This window comes from Daphnia pulicaria, chromosome 1 (genome assembly GCF_021234035.1).
Source record: "Daphnia pulicaria isolate SC F1-1A chromosome 1, SC_F0-13Bv2, whole genome shotgun sequence".
In the NCBI taxonomy this organism is placed as follows: Eukaryota; Metazoa; Arthropoda; class Branchiopoda; order Diplostraca; family Daphniidae; genus Daphnia; species Daphnia pulicaria.
The window spans coordinates 20,128,188-20,141,739 of NC_060913.1; the positions used below are offsets into that span (position 1 = coordinate 20,128,188).

Below are 13,552 nucleotides of genomic sequence, written 5' to 3' on the forward strand. Positions count from 1 at the left end.
TCGAAGAAGGCGTGGGTTCGTACCCCACTCTTTACAAATCCTTCCTTTAAAGTTTTATTCTTTTTTACTTTAAATCTTCTTCTCCATTGAAAACACATACGTGTCGCAATCTTTAACAGTCACTAAAGCAAACGGGCATAAGTTAAGGGGTTGTAACTCAGAGGTAGATTGCTCGCTTTGCATGTGAGAAGACCAGAGTTTAATCCTCCGAAACTCCAATGTGGTGCAAATAATCGAGAGGTATAAAGCAAGTATCAGGAATATACTGGTAGTCTCAATTGTCAAGGGGTTGTAACTCAGTGGTAGAGTGTTCGCTTTGCATGCGAAAAGCCCGGAGTTCAATCCTCCGCAACTCCATACTATAATCGCTTTCATTTTGAAACAAAGATCATTGTCATGTCTGCCAACAGAATGAAACTACATTCCACATTCTTACGAATATCTCGTGAAAAGTGTAAATACCCAGTGATCGAACCAGTACTTGCAAAACGATAGGGCATAATCTTTCTCATCCTTCTTTTTCTTCTACTGGTAGAAACCGGATTTTGTCGTCCCAGCGGTATTTTCTGACGGCCATTCGTTTTTGGCACTGTCGATTAAACCTGCCATGATCCTCTAAAATTGAACAAAAAAGCATACAATTGCCATAATTATTGATATTTTGCCCTGTCATAGTTACAATTGTGTGCTCTTCTCAATACACCTAGTTTACGCCACATTGCAATATAAGTAGCCATTGCGTTAATAATGTCAAGATGGCCAAGTGGTTAAGGCGCCTGACTTAAGATTCTACATCAAATTCAAATAATTGATCAATAGGTAATCTTGTGATATCCGTTACTTGGCATTCTGGTCTTCGAAGAAGGCGTGGGTTCGAACCCCACTCTTGACAAAACCTTCCTTTAAAGTTTTATTCTTTTTTACTTTAAATCTTCTTCTCCATTGAAAACACATACGTGTCGCAATCGTTAACAGTCACTCAAAGCAAACGGGCATAAGTTAAGGGGTTGTAACTCAGAGGTAGAGTGCCTGCTTCGCATGTGAAAAGACCAGAGTTCAATCCTCCAAAACTCCAATGTAGTGCAAATAATCGAGAGGTAAAAAGCAAGTATCAGGAACATACTAATAGTCTCATTTCTTAATGGGTTGTAACTCAGTGGTAGAGTGTTCGCTTTGAGTACGAAAAGCCCGGAGTTCAAGCCTCCGCAACTCCATACTATAATCGCTTTCATTTTTAAAAAAAAAGATCATTGTCATGTCTGCCAACAGAATGAAACTACATTCCACATTCTTACGAATATCTCGTGAAAAGTTTAAATAACCAGTGATCAAACCAGTACTTGCAAAACGATAGGGCATAATCTTTCTTCTCCTTCTTTTTCTTCTACTGATAGAAACCGGCTTTTGTCGTCCCAGCGGTATTTTCTGACGGCCATTCGGTTGTGGCACTGTCGATTAAACCTGCCATGATCCTCGAAAATTGAACAGAAAAGCATACAATTGCCATTAATTATTGATATTTTGCCCTGTCATAGTTACAATTGTGTGCTCTTCTCAATACACCTAGTTTACGCCACATTGCAATATAAGTAGCCATTGCGATAACAATGTCAAGATGGCCGAGTGGTTAAGGCGCCAGACTTAAGATTCTAATTCAAATTCAAATAATAGATTAATAGGTAATCTTGTGATATCCGTTACTTGGCATTCTGGTCTTCGAAGAAGGCGTGGGTTCGAACCCCACTCTTGACAAAACCTTCCTTTAAAGTTTTATTCTTTTTTACTTAAAATCTTCTTCTCCATTGAAAACACATACGTGTCGCAATAGTTAACAGTCACTCAAAGCAAACGGGCATAAGTTAAGGGGTTGTAACTCAGAGGTAGAGTGCTTGCTTCGCATGTGAAAAGACCAGGGTTCAATCCTCCAAAACTCCAATGTAGTGCAAATAATCGAGAGGTAAAAAGCAAGTATCAGGAACATACTAATAGTCTCTTTTCTTAAGGGGTTGTATCTCAGTGGTAGACTGTTCGCTTTGCATGCGAAAAGCCCGGAGTTCAATCCTCCGCAACTCCATACTATATTCGCTTTCATTTTGAAAAAAAGATCATTGTCATGTCTGCCAACAGAATGAAACTACATTCCACATTCTTACGAATATCTCGTGAAAAGTGTAAATACCCAGTGATCAAACCAATACTTGGAAAACGATAGGGCATAATCTTTCTTATCCTTCTTTTTCTTCTACTGGTAGAAACCGGATTTTGTCGTCCCAGCGGTATTTTCTGACGGCCATTCGGTTGTGGCACTGTCGATTAAACCTGCCATGATCCTCGAAAATTGAACAGAAAAGCATACAATTGCCATTAATTATTGATATTCTGCCCTATCATAGTTACAATTGTGTGCTCTTCTCAATACACCTAGTTTACGCCACATTGCGATATAAGTAGCCATTGCGATAACAATGTCACGATGGCCGAGTGGTTAAGGCGCCAGACTTAAGATTCTAATTCAAATTCAAATAATAGATTAATAGGTAATCTTGTGATATCCGTTACTTGACATTCTGGTCTTCGAAGAAGGCGTGGGTCCGAACCCCACTCTTGACAAAACCTTCCTTTCAAGTTTTATTCTTTTTTACTTTAAATCTTCTTCTCCATTGAAAACACATACCTGTCGCAATCGTTTACAGTCACTCAAAGCAAACGGACATAAGTTAAGGGGTTGTAACTCAGAGGTAGAGTGCTTGCTTCGCATGTGAAAAGACCAGAGTTCAATCCTCCAAAACTCCAATGTAGTGCTAATAATCGAGAGGTAAAAAGCAAGTATCAGGAACATACTAATAGTCTCTATTCTTAAGGGGTTGTAACTCAGTGGTAGAGTGTTCGCTTTGCATGCGAAAAGCCCGGAGTCAATCCTCTGCAACTCCATACTATAATCGCTTTCATTTTGAAAAAAAGATCATTGTCATGTCTGCCAACAGAATGAAACTACATTCCACATTCTTACGAATATCTCGTGAAAAGTTTAAATACCCAGTGATCAAACCAGTACTTGCAAAACGATAGGGCATAATCTTTCTTATCCTTCTTTTTCTTCTACTGGTAGAAACCGGCTTTTGTCGTCCCAGCGGTATTTTTTGACGGCCATTCGGTTGTGGCACTGTCGATTAAACCTGCCATGATCCTCGAAAATTGAACAGAAAAGCATACAATTGCCATTAATTATTGATATTTTGCCCTGTCATAGTTACAATTGTGTGCTCTTCTCAATGCACCTAGTTTACGCCACATTGCAATATAAGTAGCCATTGCTATAACAATGTCAAGATGGCCGAGTGGTTAAGGCGCCAGACTTAAGATTCTAATTCAAATTCAAATAATAGATCAATAGGTAATCTTGCGATATCCGTTACTTGGCATTCTGGTCTTCGAAGAAGGCGTGGGTTCGAACCCCACTCTTGACAAAACCTTCCTTTCAAGTTTTATTCTTTTTTACTTTAAATCTTCTTCTCCATTGAAAACACATACGTGTCGCAATCGTTAACAGTCACTCAAAGCAAACGGACATAAGTTAAGGGGTTGTAACTCAGAGGTTGAGTGCTCGCTTCGCATGTGAAAAGACCAGAGTTCAATCCTCCAAAACTCCAATGTAGTGCAAATAATCGAGAGGTAAAAAGCAAGTATCAGGATCATACTGGTAGTCTCTATTCTTAAGGGGTTGTAAGTCAGTGGTAGAGTGTTCGCTCTGCATGCGAAAAGCCCGGAGTCAATCCTCTGCAACTCCATACTATAATCGCTTTCATTTTTAAAAAAAGATCATTGTCATGTCTGCCAACAGAATGAAACTACATTCCACATTCTTACGAATATCTCGTGAAAAGTTTAAATACCCAGTGATCAAACCAGTACTTGCAAAACGATAGGGCATAATCTTTCTTATCCTTCTTTTTCTTCTACTGGTAGAAACCGGCTTTTGTCGTCCCAGCGGTATTTTTTGACGGCCATTCGGTTGTGGCACTGTCGATTAAACCTGCCATGATCCTCGAAAATTGAACAGAAAAGCATACAATTGCCATTAATTATTGATATTTTGCCCTGTCATAGTTACAATTGTGTGCTCTTCTCAATGCACCTAGTTTACGCCACATTGCAATATAAGTAGCCATTGCTATAACAATGTCAAGATGGCCGAGTGGTTAAGGCGCCAGACTTAAGATTCTAATTCAAATTCAAATAATAGATCAATAGGTAATCTTGCGATATCCGTTACTTGGCATTCTGGTCTTCGAAGAAGGCGTGGGTTCGAACCCCACTCTTGACAAAACCTTCCTTTCAAGTTTTATTCTTTTTTACTTTAAATCTTCTTCTCCATTGAAAACACATACGTGTCGCAATCGTTAACAGTCACTCAAAGCAAACGGACATAAGTTAAGGGGTTGTAACTCAGAGGTTGAGTGCTCGCTTCGCATGTGAAAAGACCAGAGTTCAATCCTCCAAAACTCCAATGTAGTGCAAATAATCGAGAGGTAAAAAGCAAGTATCAGGATCATACTGGTAGTCTCTATTCTTAAGGGGTTGTAAGTCAGTGGTAGAGTGTTCGCTCTGCATGCGAAAAGCCCGGAGTTCAATCCTCCGCAACTCCATACTATAATCGCTTTCATTTTTAAAAAAAGATCATTGTCATGTCTGCCAACAGAATGAAACTACATTCCACATTCTTACGTATATCTAGTGAAAAGTGAAAATACCCAGTGATCGAACCAGTACTTGCAAAACGATAGGGCATAATCTTTCTTCTCCTTCTTTTTCTTCTACTGATAGAAACCGGCTTTTGTCGTCCCAGTGGTATTTTCTGACTGCCATTCGGTTGTGGCACTGTCGATTAAACCTGCCATGATCCTCGAAAATTGAACAGAAAAGCATACAATTGACAATAATTATTGATATTTTTCCCTGTCATAGTTACAATTGCGTGCTCTTCTCAATACACCTAGTTTACGAAACATTGCAATATAAGTAGCCATTGCGATAACAATGTCAAGATGGCCGAGTGGTTAAGGCGCCAGACTTAAGATTCTAATTCAAATTCAAATAATAGATTAATAGGTAATCTTGTGATATCCGTTACTTGGCATTCTGGTCTTCGAAGAAGGCGTGGGTTCGAACCCCACTCTTGACAAAATCTTCCTTTCAAGTTTTATTCTTTTTTACTTTAAATCTTCTTCTCCATTGAAAACACATACGTGTCGCAATAGTTAACAGTCACTCAAAGCAAACGGGCATAAGTTAAGGGGTTGTAACTCAGAGGTAGAGTGCTTGCTTCGCATGTGAAAAGACCAGAGTTCAATCCTCCAAAACTCCAATGTAGTGCAAATAATCGAGAGGTAAAAAGCAAGTATCAGGAACATACTAATAGTCTCTTTTCTTAAGGGGTTGTAACTCAGTGGTAGAGTGTTCGCTTTACATGGGAAAAGCCCGGAGTTCAATCCTCCGCAACTCCATACTATAATCGCTATCATTTTGAAAAAAAAAAGATCATTGTCATGTCTGCCAACAGAATGAAACTACATTCCACATTCTTACGAATATCTCGTGAAAAGTTTAAATACCCAGTGATCAAACCAGTACTTGCAAAACGATAGGGCATAATCTTTCTTCTCCTTCTTTTTCTTCTACTGATAGAAACCGGCTTTTGTCGTCCCAGCGGTATTTTCTGACGGCCATTCGGTTGTGGCACTGTCGATTAAACCTGCCATGATCCTCGAAAATTGAACAGAAAAGCATACAATTGCCATTAATTATTGATATTTTGCCCTGTCATAGTTACAATTGTGTGCTCTTCTCAATACACCTAGTTTACGCCACATTGCAATATAAGTAGCCATTGCGATAACAATGTCAAGATGGCCGAGGGGTTAAGGCGCCAGACTTAAGATTCTAATTCAAATTCAAATAATAGATTAATAGGTAATCTTGTGATATCCGTTACTTGGCATTCTGGTCTTCGAAGAAGGCGTGGGTTCGAACCCCACTCTTGACAAAACCTTCCTTTAAAGTTTTATTCTTTTTTACTTTAAATCTTCTTCTCCATTGAAAACACATACGTGTCGCAATCGTTAACAGTCACTCAAAGCAAACGGACATAAGTTAAGGGGTTGTAACTCAGAGGTAGAGTGCTCGCTTCGCATGTGAAAAGACCAGAGTTCAATCCTCAAAAACTCCAATGTAGTGCAAATAATCGAGAGGTAAAAAGCAAGTATCAGGAACATACTAATAGTCTCTATTCTTAAGAGGTTGTAACTCAGTGGTAGAGTGTTCGCTTTGCATGCGAAAAGCCCGGAGTTCAATCCTCCGCAACTCCATACTATAATCGCTTTCATTTTGAAAAAAAGATCATTGTCATGTCGGCCAACAGAATGAAACTACATTCCACATTCTTACGTATATCTAGTGAAAAGTGTAAATACCCAGTGATCGAACCAGTACTTGCAAAACGATAGGGCATAATCTTTCTTCTCCTTCTTTCTCTTCTACTGGTAGAAACCGGCTTTTGTCGTCCCAGCGGTATTTTCTGACGGCCATTCGGTTGTGGCACTGTCGATTAAACCTGCCATGATCCTCGAAAATTGAACAGAAAAGCATACAATTGCCATTAATTATTGATATTTTGCCCTGTCATAGTTACAATTGTGTGCTCTTCTCAATACACCTAGTTTACGCCACATTGCAATATAAGTAGCCATTGCGATAACAATGTCAAGATGGCCGAGTGGTTAAGGCGCCAGACTTAAGATTCTAATTCAAATTCAAATAATAGATTAATAGGTAATCTTGTGATATCCGTTACTTGGCATTCTGGTCTTCGAAGAAGGCGTGGGTTCGAACCCCACTCTTGACAAAACCTTCCTTTAAAGTTTTATTCTTTTTTACTTTAAATCTTCTTCTCCATTAAAAACACATACGTGTCGCAATAGTTAACAGTCACTCAAAGCAAACGGGCACAAGTTAAGGGGTTGTAACTCAGAGGTTGAGTGCTTGCTTCGCATGTGAAAAGACCAGAGTTCAATCCTCCAAAACTCCAATGTAGTGCAAATAATCGAGAGGTAAAAAGCAAGTATCAGGAACATACTAATAGTCTCTTTTCTTAAGGGGTTGTAACTCAGTGGTAGAGTGTTCGCTTTGCATGGGAAAAGCCCGGAGTTCAATCCTCCGCAACTCCATACTATAATCGCTTTCATTTTGAAAAAAAAAAGATCATTGTCATGTCTGCCAACAGAATGAAACTACATTCCACATTCTTACGAATATCTCGTGAAAAGTTTAAATACCCAGTGATCAAACCAGTACTTGCAAAACGATAGGGCATAATCTTTCTTCTCCTTCTTTTTCTTCTACTGATAGAAACCGGCTTTTGTCGTCCCAGCGGTATTTTCTGACGGCCATTCGGTTGTGGCACTGTCGATTAAACCTGCCATGATCCTCGAAAATTGAACAGAAAAGCATACAATTGCCATTAATTATTGATATTTTGCCCTGTCATAGTTACAATTGTGTGCTCTTCTCAATACACCTAGTTTACGCCACATTGCAATATAAGTAGCCATTGCGATAACAATGTCAAGATGGCCGAGGGGTTAAGGCGCCAGACTTAAGATTCTAATTCAAATTCAAATAATAGATTAATAGGTAATCTTGTGATATCCGTTACTTGGCATTCTGGTCTTCGAAGAAGGCGTGGGTTCGAACCCCACTCTTGACAAAACCTTCCTTTAAAGTTTTATTCTTTTTTACTTTAAATCTTCTTCTCCATTGAAAACACATACGTGTCGCAATCGTTAACAGTCACTCAAAGCAAACGGACATAAGTTAAGGGGTTGTAACTCAGAGGTAGAGTGCTCGCTTCGCATGTGAAAAGACCAGAGTTCAATCCTCAAAAACTCCAATGTAGTGCAAATAATCGAGAGGTAAAAAGCAAGTATCAGGAACATACTAATAGTCTCTATTCTTAAGAGGTTGTAACTCAGTGGTAGAGTGTTCGCTTTGCATGCGAAAAGCCCGGAGTTCAATCCTCCGCAACTCCATACTATAATCGCTTTCATTTTGAAAAAAAGATCATTGTCATGTCGGCCAACAGAATGAAACTACATTCCACATTCTTACGTATATCTAGTGAAAAGTGTAAATACCCAGTGATCAAACCAGTACTTGCAAAACGATAGGGCATAATCTTTCTTCTCCTTCTTTCTCTTCTACTGGTAGAAACCGGCTTTTGTCGTCCCAGCGGTATTTTCTGACGGCCATTCGGTTGTGGCACTGTCGATTAAACCTGCCATGATCCTCGAAAATTGAACAGAAAAGCATACAATTGCCATTAATTATTGATATTTTGCCCTGTCATAGTTACAATTGTGTGCTCTTCTCAATACACCTAGTTTACGCCACATTGCAATATAAGTAGCCATTGCGATAACAATGTCAAGATGGCCGAGTGGTTAAGGCGCCAGACTTAAGATTCTAATTCAAATTCAAATAATAGATTAATAGGTAATCTTGTGATATCCGTTACTTGGCATTCTGGTCTTCGAAGAAGGCGTGGGTTCGAACCCCACTCTTGACAAAACCTTCCTTTCAAGTTTTATTCTTTTTTACTTTAAATCTTCTTCTCCATTAAAAACACATACGTGTCGCAATAGTTAACAGTCACTCAAAGCAAACGGGCACAAGTTAAGGGGTTGTAACTCAGAGGTTGAGTGCTTGCTTCGCATGTGAAAAGACCAGAGTTCAATCCTCCAAAACTCCAATGTAGTGCAAATAATCGAGAGGTAAAAAGCAAGTATCAGGAACATACTAATAGTCTCTATTCTTGATGGGTTGTAATCAGTGGCAGAGTGTTCGCTTTGCATGCGAAAGCCCGGAGTTCAATCCTCCGCAACTCCATACTATAATCGCTTTCATTTTGAAAAAAAGATCATTGTCATGTCTGCCAACAGAATGAAACTACATTCCACATTCTTACGTATATCTAGTGAAAAGTGAAAATACCCAGTGATCGAACCAGTACTTGCAAAACGATAGGGCATAATCTTTCTTCTCCTTCTTTTTCTTCTACTGATAGAAACCGGCTTTTGTCGTCCCAGTGGTATTTTCTGACTGCCATTCGGTTGTGGCACTGTCGATTAAACCTGCCATGATCCTCGAAAATTGAACAGAAAAGCATACAATTGACAATAATTATTGATATTTTTCCCTGTCATAGTTACAATTGTGTGCTCTTCTCAATACACCTAGTTTACGAAACATTGCAATATAAGTAGCCATTGCGATAACAATGTCAAGATGGCCGAGTGATTAAGGCGCCACCCTTAAGATTCTAATTCAAATTCAAATAATAGATTAATAGGTAATCTTGTGATATCCGTTACTTGGCATTCTGGTCTTCGAAGAAGGCGTGGGTTCGAACCCCACTCTTGACAAAACCTTCCTTTCAAGTTTTATTCTTTTTTACTTTAAATCTTCTTCTCCATTGAAAACACATACGTGTCGCAATAGTTAACAGTCACTCAAAGCAAACGGGCATAAGTTAAGGGGTTGTAACTCAGAGGTAGAGTGCTTGCTTCGCATGTGAAAAGACCAGAGTTCAATCCTCCAAAACTCCAATGTAGTGCAAATAATCGAGAGGTAAAAAGCAAGTATCAGGAACATACTAATAGTCTCTTTTCTTAAGGGGTTGTAACTCAGTGGTAGAGTGTTCGCTTTGCATGCGAAAAGTCCGGAGTTCAATCCTCCGCAACTCCATACTATAATCGCTTTCATTTTGAAAAAAAAAAGATCATTGTCATGTCTGCCAACAGAATGAAACTACATTCCACATTCTTACGAATATCTCGTGAAAAGTTTAAATACCCAGTGATCAAACCAGTACTTGCAAAACGATAGGGCATAATCTTTCTTCTCCTTCTTTTTCTTCTACTGATAGAAACCGGCTTTTGTCGTCCCAGCGGTATTTTCTGACGGCCATTCGGTTGTGGCACTGTCGATTAAACCTGCCATGATCCTCGAAAATTGAACAGAAAAGCATACAATTGCCATTAATTATTGATATTTTGCCCTGTCATAGTTACAATTGTGTGCTCTTCTCAATACACCTAGTTTACGCCACATTGCAATATAAGTAGCCATTGCGATAACAATGTCAAGATGGCCGAGTGGTTAAGGCGCCAGACTTAAGATTCTAATTCAAATTCAAATAATAGATTAATAGGTAATCTTGTGATATCCGTTACTTGGCATTCTGGTCTTCGAAGAAGGCGTGGGTTCGAACCCCACTCTTGACAAAACCTTCCTTTAAAGTTTTATTCTTTTTTACTTTAAATCTTCTTCTCCATTGAAAACACATACGTGTCGCAATCGTTAACAGTCACTCAAAGCAAACGGACATAAGTTAAGGGGTTGTAACTCAGAGGTAGAGTGCTCGCTTCGCATGTGAAAAGACCAGAGTTCAATCCTCAAAAACTCCAATGTAGTGCAAATAATCGAGAGGTAAAAAGCAAGTATCAGGAACATACTAATAGTCTCTATTCTTAAGAGGTTGTAACTCAGTGATAGAGTGTTCGCTTTGCATGCGAAAAGCCCGGAGTTCAATCCTCCGCAACTCCATACTATAATCGCTTTCATTTTGAAAAAAAGATCATTGTCATGTCTGCCAACAGAATGAAACTACATTCCACATTCTTACGTATATCTAGTGAAAAGTGTAAATACCCAGTGATCAAACCAGTACTTGCAAAACGATAGGGCATAATATTTCTTATCCTTCTTTCTCTTCTACTGGTAGAAACCGGCTTTTGTCGTCCCAGCGGTATTTTCTGACGGCCATTCGGTTGTGGCACTGTCGATTAAACCTGCCATGATCCTCGAAAATTGAACAGAAAAGCATACAATTGACATTAATTATTGATATTTTGCCCTGTCATAGTTACAATTGTGTGCTCTTCTCAATACACCTAGTTTACGCCACATTGCAATATAAGTAGCCATTGCGATAACAATGTCAAGATGGCCGAGTGGTTAAGGCGCCAGACTTAAGATTCTAATTCAAATTCAAATAATAGATTAATAGGTAATCTTGTGATATCCGTTACTTGGCATTCTGGTCTTCGAAGAAGGCGTGGGTTCGAACCCCACTCTTGACAAAACCTTCCTTTCAAGTTTTATTCTTTTTTACTTTAAATCTTCTTCTCCATTGAAAACACATACGTGTCGCAATCGTTTACAGTCACTCAAAGCAAACGGACATAATTTAAGGGGTTGTAACTCAGAGGTAGAGTGCTTGCTTCGCATGTGAAAAGACCAGAGTTCAATCCTCCAAAACTCCAATGTAGTGCAAATAATCGAGAGGTAAAAAGCAAGTATCAGGAACATACTAATAGTCTCTATTCTTAAGGGGTTGTAACTCAGTGGTAGAGTGTTCGCTTTGCATGCGAAAAGCCTGGAGTTCAATCCTCCGCAACTCCATACTATAATCGCTTTCATTTTGAAAAAAAGATCATTGTCATGTCTGCCAACAGAATGAAACTACATTCCACATTCTTACGAATATCTCGTGAAAAGTGTAAATACCCAGTGATCAAACCAGTACTTGCAAAACGATAGGGCATAATCTTTCTTATCCTTCTTTTTCTTCTACTGGTAGAAACCGGATTTTGTCGTCCCAGCGGTATTTTCTGACGGCCATTCCGTTTTGGCACTGTCAATTAAACCTGCCATGATCCTCAAAAATTGAACAGAAAAGCATACAATTGCCATAATTATTGATATTTTGCCCTGTCATAGTTACAATTGTGTGCTCCTCTCAATACACCTAGTTTACGCCACATTGCAGTATAAGTAGCCATTGCGTTAACAATGTCAAGATGGCCGAGTGGATAAGGCGCCAGACTTAAGATTCTAATTCAAATTCAAATAATAGATTAATAGGTAATCTTGTGAAGTCCGTTACTTGGCATTCTGGTCTTCGAAGAAGGCGTGGGTTCGAACCCCACTCTTGACAAATCCTTCCTTTAAAGTTTTATTCTTTTTTACTTTAAATCTTCTTCTCCATTGAAAACACATACGTGTCGCAATCTTTAACAGTCACTAAAGCAAACGGGCATAAGTTAAGGGGTTGTAACTCAGAGGTAGAGTGCTTGCTTCGCATGTGAAAAGACCAGAGTTCAATCCTCCAAAACTCCAATGTAGTGCAAATAATCGAGAGGTAAAAAGCAAGTATCAGGAACATACTAATAGTCTCTATTCTTAAGGGGTTGTAACTCAGTGGTAGAGTGTTTGCTTTGCATGCGAAAAGCCCGGAGTTCAATCCTCCGCAACTCCATACTATAATCGCTTTCATTTTGAAAAAAAGATCATTGTCATGTCTGCCAACAGAATGAAACTACATTCCACATTCTTACGAATATCTCGTGAAAAGTGTAAATACCCAGTGATCAAACCAGTACTTGCAAAACGATAGGGCATAATCTTTCTTATCCTTCTTTTTCTTCTACTGGTAGAAACCGGCTTTTGTCGTCCCAGCGGTATTTTCTGACGGCCATTCGGTTGTGGCACTGTCGATTAAACCTGCCATGATCCTCGAAAATTGAACAGAAAAGCATACAATTGACATTAATTATTGATATTTTGCCCTGTCATAGTTACAATTGTGTGCTCTTCTCAATACACCTAGTTTACGCCACATTGCAATATAAGTAGCCATTGCGATAACAATGTCAAGATGGCCGAGTGGTTAAGGCGCCAGACTTAAGATTCTAATTCAAATTCAAATAATAGATTAATAGGTAATCTTGTGATATCCGTTACTTGGCATTCTGGTCTTCGAAGAAGGCGTGGGTTCGAACCCCACTCTTGACAAAACCTTCCTTTCAAGTTTTATTCTTTTTTACTTTAAATCTTCTTCTCCATTGAAAACACATACGTGTCGCAATCGTTTACAGTCACTCAAAGCAAACGGACATAATTTAAGGGGTTGTAACTCAGAGGTAGAGTGCTTGCTTCGCATGTGAAAAGACCAGAGTTCAATCCTCCAAAACTCCAATGTAGTGCAAATAATCGAGAGGTTAAAAGCAAGTATCAGGAACATACTAATAGTCTCTTTTCTTAAGGGGTTGTAACTCAGTGGTAGAGTGTTCGCTTTGCATGCGAAAAGCCCGGAGTTCAATCCTCCGCAACTCCATACTATAATCGCTTTCATTTGAAAAATAAAAGATCATTGTCATGTCTGCCAACAGAATGAAACTACATTCCACATTCTTACGAATATCTCGTGAAAAGTGTAAATACCCAGTGATCAAACCAGTACTTGCAAAACGATAGGGCATAATCTTTCTTATCCTTCTTTTTCTTCTACTGGTAGAAACCGGATTTTGTCGTCCCAGCGGTATTTTCTGACGGCCATTCCGTTTTGGCACTGTCAATTAAACCTGCCATGATCCTCTAAAATTGAACAGAAAAGCATACAATTGCCATAATTATTGATATTTTGCCCTGTCATAGT

At 39.0% G+C, this 13,552-nt stretch overlaps 22 non-coding genes across 22 annotated transcripts; all 22 read left to right on the plus strand.

Moving 5' to 3' along the window:
• Positions 1-285: 285 nt before the first annotated feature.
• On the plus strand, positions 286-357 carry Trnaa-ugc. Its single transcript has one exon. It is a non-coding gene; the product is annotated as a tRNA-Ala (tRNA).
• A 392-nt stretch (positions 358-749) lies between these two features.
• Trnal-uaa lies at positions 750-892 on the plus strand. Its single transcript has 2 exons — positions 750-786; positions 848-892. It is a non-coding gene; the product is annotated as a tRNA-Leu (tRNA).
• Positions 893-1,609: 717 nt separating this feature from the next.
• On the plus strand, positions 1,610-1,752 carry Trnal-uaa. Its single transcript has 2 exons — positions 1,610-1,646; positions 1,708-1,752. It is a non-coding gene; the product is annotated as a tRNA-Leu (tRNA).
• A 1,572-nt stretch (positions 1,753-3,324) lies between these two features.
• Trnal-uaa lies at positions 3,325-3,467 on the plus strand. Its single transcript has 2 exons — positions 3,325-3,361; positions 3,423-3,467. It is a non-coding gene; the product is annotated as a tRNA-Leu (tRNA).
• Positions 3,468-4,181: 714 nt separating this feature from the next.
• Positions 4,182-4,324, plus strand: Trnal-uaa. The gene is made up of 2 exons: positions 4,182-4,218; positions 4,280-4,324. It is a non-coding gene; the product is annotated as a tRNA-Leu (tRNA).
• A 715-nt stretch (positions 4,325-5,039) lies between these two features.
• Positions 5,040-5,182, plus strand: Trnal-uaa. The gene is made up of 2 exons: positions 5,040-5,076; positions 5,138-5,182. It is a non-coding gene; the product is annotated as a tRNA-Leu (tRNA).
• A 250-nt stretch (positions 5,183-5,432) lies between these two features.
• Positions 5,433-5,504, plus strand: Trnav-uac. The gene has a single exon. It is a non-coding gene; the product is annotated as a tRNA-Val (tRNA).
• Positions 5,505-5,900: 396 nt separating this feature from the next.
• Trnal-uaa lies at positions 5,901-6,043 on the plus strand. Its single transcript has 2 exons — positions 5,901-5,937; positions 5,999-6,043. It is a non-coding gene; the product is annotated as a tRNA-Leu (tRNA).
• Positions 6,044-6,293: 250 nt separating this feature from the next.
• On the plus strand, positions 6,294-6,365 carry Trnaa-ugc. Its single transcript has one exon. It is a non-coding gene; the product is annotated as a tRNA-Ala (tRNA).
• Positions 6,366-6,758: 393 nt separating this feature from the next.
• Positions 6,759-6,901, plus strand: Trnal-uaa. The gene is made up of 2 exons: positions 6,759-6,795; positions 6,857-6,901. It is a non-coding gene; the product is annotated as a tRNA-Leu (tRNA).
• A 250-nt stretch (positions 6,902-7,151) lies between these two features.
• Trnaa-ugc lies at positions 7,152-7,223 on the plus strand. Its single transcript has one exon. It is a non-coding gene; the product is annotated as a tRNA-Ala (tRNA).
• A 396-nt stretch (positions 7,224-7,619) lies between these two features.
• On the plus strand, positions 7,620-7,762 carry Trnal-uaa. The gene is made up of 2 exons: positions 7,620-7,656; positions 7,718-7,762. It is a non-coding gene; the product is annotated as a tRNA-Leu (tRNA).
• A 250-nt stretch (positions 7,763-8,012) lies between these two features.
• On the plus strand, positions 8,013-8,084 carry Trnaa-ugc. The gene has a single exon. It is a non-coding gene; the product is annotated as a tRNA-Ala (tRNA).
• Positions 8,085-8,477: 393 nt separating this feature from the next.
• Positions 8,478-8,620, plus strand: Trnal-uaa. Its single transcript has 2 exons — positions 8,478-8,514; positions 8,576-8,620. It is a non-coding gene; the product is annotated as a tRNA-Leu (tRNA).
• A 1,106-nt stretch (positions 8,621-9,726) lies between these two features.
• On the plus strand, positions 9,727-9,798 carry Trnaa-ugc. The gene has a single exon. It is a non-coding gene; the product is annotated as a tRNA-Ala (tRNA).
• Positions 9,799-10,194: 396 nt separating this feature from the next.
• Positions 10,195-10,337, plus strand: Trnal-uaa. Its single transcript has 2 exons — positions 10,195-10,231; positions 10,293-10,337. It is a non-coding gene; the product is annotated as a tRNA-Leu (tRNA).
• Positions 10,338-11,052: 715 nt separating this feature from the next.
• On the plus strand, positions 11,053-11,195 carry Trnal-uaa. The gene is made up of 2 exons: positions 11,053-11,089; positions 11,151-11,195. It is a non-coding gene; the product is annotated as a tRNA-Leu (tRNA).
• A 250-nt stretch (positions 11,196-11,445) lies between these two features.
• Positions 11,446-11,517, plus strand: Trnaa-ugc. Its single transcript has one exon. It is a non-coding gene; the product is annotated as a tRNA-Ala (tRNA).
• A 392-nt stretch (positions 11,518-11,909) lies between these two features.
• Trnal-uaa lies at positions 11,910-12,052 on the plus strand. Its single transcript has 2 exons — positions 11,910-11,946; positions 12,008-12,052. It is a non-coding gene; the product is annotated as a tRNA-Leu (tRNA).
• Positions 12,053-12,301: 249 nt separating this feature from the next.
• Positions 12,302-12,373, plus strand: Trnaa-ugc. The gene has a single exon. It is a non-coding gene; the product is annotated as a tRNA-Ala (tRNA).
• Positions 12,374-12,766: 393 nt separating this feature from the next.
• Trnal-uaa lies at positions 12,767-12,909 on the plus strand. Its single transcript has 2 exons — positions 12,767-12,803; positions 12,865-12,909. It is a non-coding gene; the product is annotated as a tRNA-Leu (tRNA).
• Positions 12,910-13,159: 250 nt separating this feature from the next.
• Trnaa-ugc lies at positions 13,160-13,231 on the plus strand. The gene has a single exon. It is a non-coding gene; the product is annotated as a tRNA-Ala (tRNA).
• The last annotated feature ends 321 nt before the right edge of the window (positions 13,232-13,552 follow it).